The following is a 10,275-nucleotide window of genomic DNA, read 5'->3' as shown; positions in this document are numbered from 1 at the left end:
AGAAATGCCTGACTTACTCTAGCGTGAAGCTTGTTTTATTTTAAACTCTAGCATCTACTTTTCCGCCACTGATGGCCTGAAGGCCAACTTAGAACATATCTTGAACTCACAAAGGAACACTTTGTATCAGATATGTGAATAATTCACAAGACAGCTCCTTCTCTTCTTTTTTATCTTGATTAAAGTCACTCTGTTGTCCTAGTCTCCTACTGATATCTTCAGAATCCCTCAAAAAGCAACATTTTGTCACAGTCCATTAGTTTACTCTTGCTAATTCATTCAAACAGACGTTTGCTCCTGAGATATCTCCAGTTTGCTTCATTTTCATTGCACCTCCCTAGTTTAGGCTCTTATTACTTGAAATCACCAGGCCCATTTATTACTTGCAAATGGAAAATTTTCATGTGCAAGCCATTCCTTCCCCATTCCTTTTCCAGTCCATTCTTTTCTAGTCCATTCCCTCCCCATGTCCCCAGGGCCATCAGAGTTATCTTCCTAAAAACACATATCTAAGCTTGAGCTCACTTCTTAATAAAATCCTAACTGTTCAGCCTGGCATCCAAGATCCTCCAAAATAAGCCCCATTTTAGAGTGCCCAGTATCATCTTCCATTTCAGATTTGAAAGCACAAATCTTACATGTACATTATTTTATCACCATCACCCATTTTTTTTTACTTTTACCTCTGACCCCTTGTTTAAGTTATTACTTTTGCATAGAGTGCTCTACTCCCCCATACCTGAAAGATTTATCCGTTCTTCAAAGAAGGTTCAACTAAAATCCTATACCCTTCACAAAACTCATATTTCCCAAATTCAACCCCAGTTTAAATTCATCTTTCCTGACTGTATACTTCCTTCACACTTTAGACTTGTGGACATAAGTATTTGTGTCACTCTTTACTTTACTGTAACCTTCTTAAGAAATTTTCTTACTGAATTATTCCCCCACAGCACCACCCAGCACAATATTTGCACTGAATATGCTTGGTATCATTCAGTAAATGTTGAATAAAGTTTGGGTCAGAAAAATTGGAGTACCAGTCTAGAAGTTCTTGCTCATCAACACTGAGCTTTTATTGGTCAAGGTGATACTATGCCAAGCAAATGGATAATCCTTGCTACTTTGTGTTTTTTTGGGAAGGTTAAAAGGCTTAAAACACACATTTTGAGGGAGTACTATGAAAGTCATTAGGCATATATGGGTCTCTAAAGAGCATGTGTTTTTCTGTTTGTAATTATTAAAGTATAGAATCTTCAACAGTGTCTCCTTCTCAGTGTTTCCTGGTCCTAACACATGTGTTAGTAGAACTTGACTTGTGATATGCTGAATTGTGCTTTACCCATATCTTCAATTTTTCCCACAGATAGGGATGAGGCTTACCTATGGACTTCATTCAGGTTAATTCTTCCACCTTATCACTCAGCATTCCAATTTCCTCCTTAATAGGATGATGCCCAGATTCCACCCATCTCACCTGAGTTATTAATATTAGTCTAAAGGTTTGCATTCATAGACTCCTTTTTCACTCTTTTTCCTTCTGGAATCAAGCAGCTCATCAGTAAATAATCATGGCTGGATAACACTGCAAATTTTTAGATATTCAAAAGTATCAATTAAGTACTTATGAAATATCTGATCCTATTGTAGGTAATGGGAAATTACAGTGCCAGATAAGATAGACATAACATTTGCAGGGGAGTGAGGAGAATATATTACTTATTAGAGAGGCAGATAACAAGGTGCAGCTAAAAGAAGCCAGGCAGATTCTTGCCTTTTAGAAAGAAACAATTATGTTGGCTGTTTTCAAACAAAACTTACTCAGAACCCAAGTGTCTACAATGAACTCAAGTGTAGAGCAGCCAGTGGGGAACTTAGCTACTAGTACAACAGTTCTTGTGGCTTCCTTAACAGTAATAAAAACAAAGAGGCCATTAGGCAGCAGAATAGCCAATAATAATTACATTCAATGGGGAGATATGGACAAAAATACAGGAAATTTCAATATTATGAAATCAGGGTAGTCAAAGTTCAGGAGTGAGGAGCAGTGGGCATTGGTCAGAGAAGGCTTTCTGGAAGAGACAGTTAACTGAAGCATGAGTAAGAATTGCTCATGGGGAAGGAATTATAACACACACAAAGCCCAAAAAATGAAAATTAGAGTGGAAAAGAGCAAGCAGTTGAGTTTATGGTTGGAGCGTAGAGTGAGAAAGATGGAGGTGAATATTGAGAACTAGGGGCAAATCTTTGGCAAGTCCTATAAGCCATGGTACAGTACTTGGATTTTATTTATTTTAAGCATCAGAAAGCCACTGAAGGAGATTTTTTAGATGAGAATTATTTTAGAATGATTACTCTGATTTGGGGAAATAGTTTGTAGGAGATTAAGACTGCAAACACTGAGACGATTTTTCAGGCTTTGGGTGAAAATGATGGGGAGTGAGTGTCTTATGGACAGCGAATAGTTGGATCATATTTCTTCATTCATCTACCAATCTCTGCCTTTTAACTGAAGAGTTTCTTTACTTTTAAAATACTGATAAGGACGACTTCAATTCAGCCATTTTGCTATTTGTTTCCTGTATGTCTTACATGCTTTTTATTCCTCAATTTCAACATAACTGCCTTCTTTTGTGTTCAGTTGACTTTTTTGTATTGTACTTTCTCTTTTCCTTTTCTGTATATTTTTAGTTATTTTCTTAGTGGTTACAATCAATATCTTAAACTTATAATGATCTAGTTTGAATTAATACCAACTTTGCTTCAATCATACACAAGAACTCTCCTTCTATACAAGTTTCCTCCCTTCCCATTTATGTTGTTATCACAAATTACATTTTATACATTATGTGTGCCCATCAACACAGATTTATAAATATTGTTTTATGCATTTTTCTTTCAAATCATATAGAGAAAAATCCTTTTGAATGAAAATATAATGCCCATTCCACACACAAACTTTGGGTAGCATGTCTGTATATATTCTAAATAGCACTTTGCACATTCAAATATCACAGTGACCTTGTCAGAATAGAAAGACATCAGATCTGAGTTCTGAGCACATTTCACATTGTCCTGAATAGCTTGTTTTGATTTTCCTGAAGCACTAAAGTTATGTTCCTGAACTTTTTCATATCAAGCATAGATAGAAAGTTCTAATATTTGCACAGATTTCTGGGATATGTGACCAAGGTAGCTCACAACTTGAGTCCATTGGGCTTAGGGGCTCATGTCACCATAGGCTCTGACTCATCTTCCTAATAGTTGAAGGAATCAATAACCGGTCTTACTTGTTACCTGTTCTTGGCACATCAATTAAGAACCTATGCTATTTTTCATCCAGCCTTTATTCTGGATGGAGAAGCAATCACTGAAGGGATTTGCTTAAAAAGGAAAAACAATGTTTCATGTTGTAGGCAAAATATATGGTGTCGCATCCCCCAGTATTTCCCTTTCCCTGGTGTGCATTCCCTGAATAATCCCCAAGGCTGTGAAGATGATGCATTTTACTCCTGTGATTAGGTTATATCATGTAGCACAGCTGATTTTAAGACAGAGAGATTATCTAGTGGACGTGTCCTAATCACATAAGTGCTTTAGAAATAGAGTTTTCTCCAACTGGAAGCAGAAGAGTAAGTCAGAGAGAGGTGCTCCATCAGGCCTGGAATAAAGCAAACACCCCTAGTGTGAACTGCCAATGGAGAGGGGTAGCCTCTGGAGCTGAGAGCATTGCATTCCCTAGCCAACAAATAGCAGAAAAATAGGGACCTCTGTCCTACAGCTGGAAGGAAATAAATTCTCCAACAACCTGAATGAGGTTCGAATTAAATTATTCCTTAGAGTTTCCAGAAAGGAATGCAACCCAGCCAACACCCTGATTTTAGTTCAGTGAAACCCTGAGCAGAGAAATGCAGCTATAGCATTCCTCGACTTCCATAGAACTGTGAGGTAATAAATGAGTGTTTTTTTTTTTTCAGCAGGTAAGTTTGTGATGATTTATTACATTGCCCTAAAAAACTAATATAGTCCCTTTCTCTGATGCGTTCAGATTTATAGAGACCCTCTTAGAGATAAACCTATGATAACAAGGCTAAGCGGTTACTTTACGGGAGTCTAATGAAAAGACCTTAACAAGACTTTATGTAACTACTATATTACTATATTACTACTGTCAGAGTCTCACCTAAGAGATGAGAATATTAGTTGTGTCAGTCACTAATCAATTATGGATAAAATGTCATACAGGAAGTCATCACTGAGTGGATGGCCATTTAGGGTTAGGGGTGTGGTTACTTGATGGAAGAAGCAAAAGGAAGGAATAGCTATCTTATAAGTAATAGGAAATACATTGATACCTGCCATATGGAGACTTGGAGAATGGGTAAGTCAAGATGCCTAGGAAGTGGTATTGGCCAGTACCCGGGGGCTAAAGCACAAGTAGCTAAGGAGACAGAATAAGGCATGGGACATGGCTTAAGAGTCCTGTAAGCCAGTTAACTAGTGTGGAATTGGAAAAAAATTCTTTGGAAGCTTGGTTTTCTTGTGTGTGTCTTGTACTTCTTTGTTTTCTTTGTGTTCTTCATTCACATTTTTTCAAGTCTTTAAAATTTCAACCTTTTACAGCTGTGCTATGGGAAACCAAGCAATGAGGAAATTGTTCACACTCATGCCAGAGATTTAATACAAAAATAGTGTTCCTCTGGAGGTCAGACATGATGGTTTAAGCTGGAAGAAAGGCTTCAGGAAAGTATTTCCTGTTAGGGGCCACTTCAGATAGGTTTAAAGTTAGTTAATCTTAAACACCCCTAGTGTGACTGATTTTTAATAAAAGGGTGGCATGAGGAAGCTTCTTTCTGGTAATGGAACAGTTTTGTATCCTGATGGTGGTGGTAGTTACATGTGATGAAATTTCATTTGAAATACCTCCAAAATTGAATGCATATAAAACTTGATAACATCTGAATCAGGTCTATAGTTTGGCTAATAGCATTGTACCAATGTTAATTTCCTGGTTTTCGTAATGTTCTATGGTTACATAAGATGTTTCTACTGGGGAAATCTGGATGAGGGATACACAGGAACTCTCTACTGTTTTGCAACTTCTTATCAGTCTTAACTTATTTCAAAATTAAAAATGTTTAACTGAAAAAAACTGAACACCCCTAGACTTCTGATACCATCCCAAACATTGCTTTCTGAAGTTGATCCAGACTAGGAATTACGTGAAAAGTATTTTTACAGAAAGTTTTAACAACTAGGAAACACCCACTAAACCCCAGCCCTATGACAGAATCACAGAGCACCTGGATATGAGAGGCTCTACCTCCGGCTTCTATGTTAATATCAGGGCTGTAAACACATTCTGAAGAAATATTAACAATATCTCTCAATCCTCTAATTCTCCCTTCACTTTCTACCCCTAAACCAGTCAACTCTCCTATGGGAACTTACACCCAGAAGTGAGAAGCAGAGGATGGTAAGGAAAGGTCAACAGCATTATTACTGAGGTAATTACAAGACAAAGCCCTCAGGCCTTTGACTTACTGTCCTGCTGATACATGTTATACACCACAAAGCTTTGCTTATTGTCATCTGTCTTCTAATCATCTGTGAGACTTGATAATATGAGGCACTGTCCCAAAGCCTAGTGCATGATGTAGAAACAATGAGAGATCCATGTAGCAGAAGGTTCTGTCTGCACTGAGCAGCTGTTTATCAGGGTTATCTCCCTCCACTGAAAGAATGCAGGCACCCAACATACCAACATATCAGCTTCCTGTTTTACCATGCAAGCACTCCAGTCTTTTTTTTTTTTTTTTTTGCAGGAGTACACATTTTCTTTCTCCCTATCTCCTTTTGTGTCAAAAAAAAAAAAAAAAAACAAAACAAAAAAACACAAAAAACAAAAAAAAACAAACAAAAAAAACCAGTCTTGCTCTTCATCAAAATCCAGGCTCCAAGAGCCCCAACAACCATGTCACTCACCCCTGGTTTAAAACAAAGAAAAATGAAAATGTATTTTAGAGAAGGACAGGGGTGATATACGTAAGAACCTTTTGCCTAGGCTAGTATTGTTGTAAGGTCGTTTTTAGAAACAGCTTGAGTTCTAAACTTAACCAGATGGAAATGTGCCTGCTGAGAGTTGGACCTAATTCAGAAAAGATTGTTAGCCAATAGATGAGGTATTTAGACCAGCATATGCCAAAAATGGTCAATCAAGTTGTCCCAAGTGTGACTCCCCCATAGCAGATGTCACTGTCTCTTTAAAGGCTTTTGAGTGTCATCCTTTAGCATGGAGGTGGGTTTTATACATGCACACATAGACATAAATAAAACCTGGGCCTGTAGCCACCCTTCATTTTATAGCACTATGGCCTTATCACTCTATCAGTAAAGAGCATAAGCCTGCTCTTAGGGCTTTTAAATGAACACAGATTTTGCAAATCAAACAAAAGCTATGAGCATACACAATTAATTCCAAGCAACTATCCTTGCTTTTCTCATCTTTTCATGTTCCTCTATTATAAAAGCAACAGAAATGTAATACCATAATTGTCCACATTCTCATCACCTAATAAAAGTCAGTATTTGTATTTGCCCATGTTACCTTTTATTACTTGCCCTTTTTCTTATTCAACTTTTGACATTTTCAAAAATACAGATCAGAAATGGAACTTTGCCCTCCTAAAAATAGGCATACCCTGAAAAGACACTGTTTTCCCAAACCTGGAAAGGTAAAGAGATACTCCAAATGCAATGATGACCATTACAGTGTTCTACAGTTCAAAAGCCCTTTTATATCCATTTTCTCATTACATCCTTATGACAAGCTTATAAGGCAGGCAGGGCTCTAGGAAACTGACAAAAGTATAGGTTCTCTTACCATCCCCTCTCTCTAGCTAAACCAGAATAAAAGCCCTTCCTGGGCAGAAGGTCAGTTTGAAGAGCTTCAGATGCACAGAGGAGGCTGAAGATTCTTCTAAGTGAACTGAATGACATTTGAACTGGATCTTAAAGAATGGGCAACATTTGGACTTGTAGAGATAGCAAGAGAAGAAACAGAAGGTATCACACCCAAGACAACACATGAGGAAAGCATGTGGCATATTAAGCAAACTGTTTTCTTGAATGCAAGATACATGAATATGAATTGTAAGAAACAAGACTGAGAGATAGGCTGGTATCAGATCATGGAAGGTCTTAAATGTCATATTTAAAAGTTTAAATTGTGTGACCTCTAATTATGTGACCTTGAGCAAGTTAACCTCCCTGTGTTCCAGTTTTCTCATCTGTAAAATGGGTATTATAGTACCTACTCTAGAGTATTATTGTGGGTATTAAATGAGATAATGCATGTCAAGCACTTAGGACAGTGCCTGGCACACAGTAGGCAACTTGTAAATGCTAGCTGTTGTTATTCTTATCTTAATTTACCTCCATTGTCAGGCTCTGTTTCCTAAACTGTAAAATGAAAAAGCTGGACTATATCAATTTACTTCCTAAATTCCCTAGACATCTTCAACACTATTTATCATCACCATCTTCTTGCTCCCTCCTGTACTATGCTATCCCCAAACCCAACCTCTAAGCTAGTGGAAATTTTATCATTTTGTAAAAAGAGAGTGAGGTTAGAAGAGGTGATTACAAGAACCTTGAATATTTCATCCAGATGATGTAACTAAAAGTCTTTAGCTAAGAATCTGCAAGCTTCCTTTAGCATAATCACAATCCCAATTTGTTAAAGAATACAATCAATTTGGATAACAACAGACCCCAACAATATTTACAAACTATACGTACATACATACATCTGATAAGGGGTTAATATCTAAAGTTTGTGAGGCACACAAAGAACTCAATAGGAAGAAAACAGGCCAATTTAAAAATGGGAAAAGGACCTGCATATATATTTCTCAAAAGAAGACATATAAATGGCAACAGGTATATGAAAAAATGGTCAACGTCAGTAATCATCAAAGGAAGTGCAAATTAAAATCACAATGAGCATGGACACAGGGAGGGAAACAACACACACTGGGGCCTGTCATGGGGGCCAGGGAGATGGAGAGCATCAGGATAAATAGCTAATGCATGCCAGGCTTAATACCTAGGTGATGGGTTGAAAGGTGCAGCAAACCACCTTGGCACATGTTTACCTATGTAACAAACCTGTATGTCCTGCACATGTATCCCAGAACATAAGATAAAATGAAATTAAATTTAAAAGAAAACACAATAAACTATGACCTCATACCTGTTAGGATGGCTATTGTCAAAAAGATGAACTATAACAAGTGTTGGTGAGGATGTAGAGAAAAGGAAACACTTGCATGCTTTTGGTAGGAATGTAAATTAATACAGCCATTATTGACAATGGTATGAAGGTTCCTCAAAAACTTAAAAATGGAATTACCACATGATCCAGCAATCCCACTCACGGGATTATAGCCAAAGGAAATGAAATCAGTATGTTGAAGAGATATCTGCACTCCCACATTCATTGCAACATTATTCACAATAGCCAAGATATGGAATCAACCTAAGTGTCCATCAATTGTGTGTGTGTGTGTGTGTGTGTATAATGAAACATTATTCAACCTTAAAAATAAATTCTGTCATTTGCAACAACATGGATGAACCTGGAGGACATTATGCAACGTGAAATAAGCCAGGCACAGAAAGACAAATACTGCATGATCTCAGTTATATGTGGAATCTAAAAAAGCAGAACTCATACAAGCAGAGAGTAGAATGATAGTTCCCAGGAGCTGGGGGAGCAAGGGAATGGGGAGATGTTGGTCAAACGGTGCAAAATTTTAATTTAACAGGATAAATAAGTTCTAGAGATCTAATGTACTGCATGGTGACTATAGTTAATGATGCATACTTAATAACTGCCAAGAACATAGATCTTAAATGTTCTCATCACGCCAAAAAAAAATGGGATAGATGAGAAAATGAAGGCATAGAGAGGAAAATGTCTTTTAAGGTCACATAGCTTGTTAGTGATAGAACCAATACTCGAACCCAGGTTTCCAATACTGTCCTTGTCCTTACCACCACAAATCACCACCATGATTACATCACTTAGAGCAGTGGTCTCCAACGTTTTTGGCACCAGGGACTGGTTTCATGGAAGACAATTTTTCCATGGACGGTGGCGGGGGATTGGGGGAATGGATTCAGGATGAAACTGTTCCACCTCAGATCATCAGACATTAGATTCTCATAAGAAGTGTGCAACCTACATGACTCACATGTGCAATTCACAATAGGGTTCTTGCTCCTGTGAGAATCTAATGCCACCACTAATCTAACAGGAGGCAGAGCTCACTCTCCCACTGCTCACTTCCTGCTGCATGGCCCAGTTTCTAACAAGCCACACATCTGTACCCTTCTGTGGCCTGGGAGTTGGGGACTCCTGATTTAGAGAGCTAGAAACCTGTTAATCTGCCCAGTTTCATTCAAAGAGGCAGACAGAAAATTGACAGCCCATTTGGCTCTCTGTAGAAATAATAATACGAAACAATAGAACGTTGTGGGAAACCAGTTAAAACCATAACAAAAAGTGAGACCTTACCTTATGTGAGAACATTCTGCCCTTCCCAATTTGCATGGAAAACTAAAGATAGAGCTGAGCTGTTTTTGTTGCAAATGAGTAAGAGGTAGAAAGATTCTGAATCTTTAGTTAAGATATATGGATTAATATTTTAAATGACTAAAGAATCTTTGCTACATCCAGAAAATGTTTCAAGACATTAGGAAAAACTGATCACACTTTGTGCTAATCTATTTGCACTCAGCACATTAGGCCTTGCACTAAAGTTGTGTTTTTTTTTTTTTTTAATCTCACAGATTACTGCACTATAAGCTCCTTGAGGGCAAACAGAACATTTTTCTCATTTGAGTCCTCTTTGGGGTGAATTTGCCTTGGACTTTGCACATAATAAACACTGGATTAATAACCACTTGTTCTGTGAATTAATCAGCTTTTATTGGTTATAACTTAAACCAATGATTTTCATTGTTTTTCCTATTTTTGTTAAGTGAAATGGGAAGGCCATATTGCCCCCTCCTATAGTAAAAAATCATAGAGTAAAATTAAGTTTGTAAGTCTAAGTGGACAGTTAAAATCTCTAGCAACCCTCATTGGATGACATTTGTGACCTTTAAAAGTCTCTGCCCTTCATATACGCCATGGAATACTATGCAGCCATAAAAAAGAATGAGTTCACGTCCTTTGCCGGGACATGGATGAAGCTGGAAACCACCATT

Source organism: Papio anubis, chromosome X (genome assembly GCF_008728515.1).
Source record: "Papio anubis isolate 15944 chromosome X, Panubis1.0, whole genome shotgun sequence".
NCBI lineage: Eukaryota > Metazoa > Chordata > Mammalia > Primates > Cercopithecidae > Papio > Papio anubis.
The sequence above is the reverse complement of the archived record's forward strand: the minus strand, read 5'-3'. Positions refer to the sequence as shown.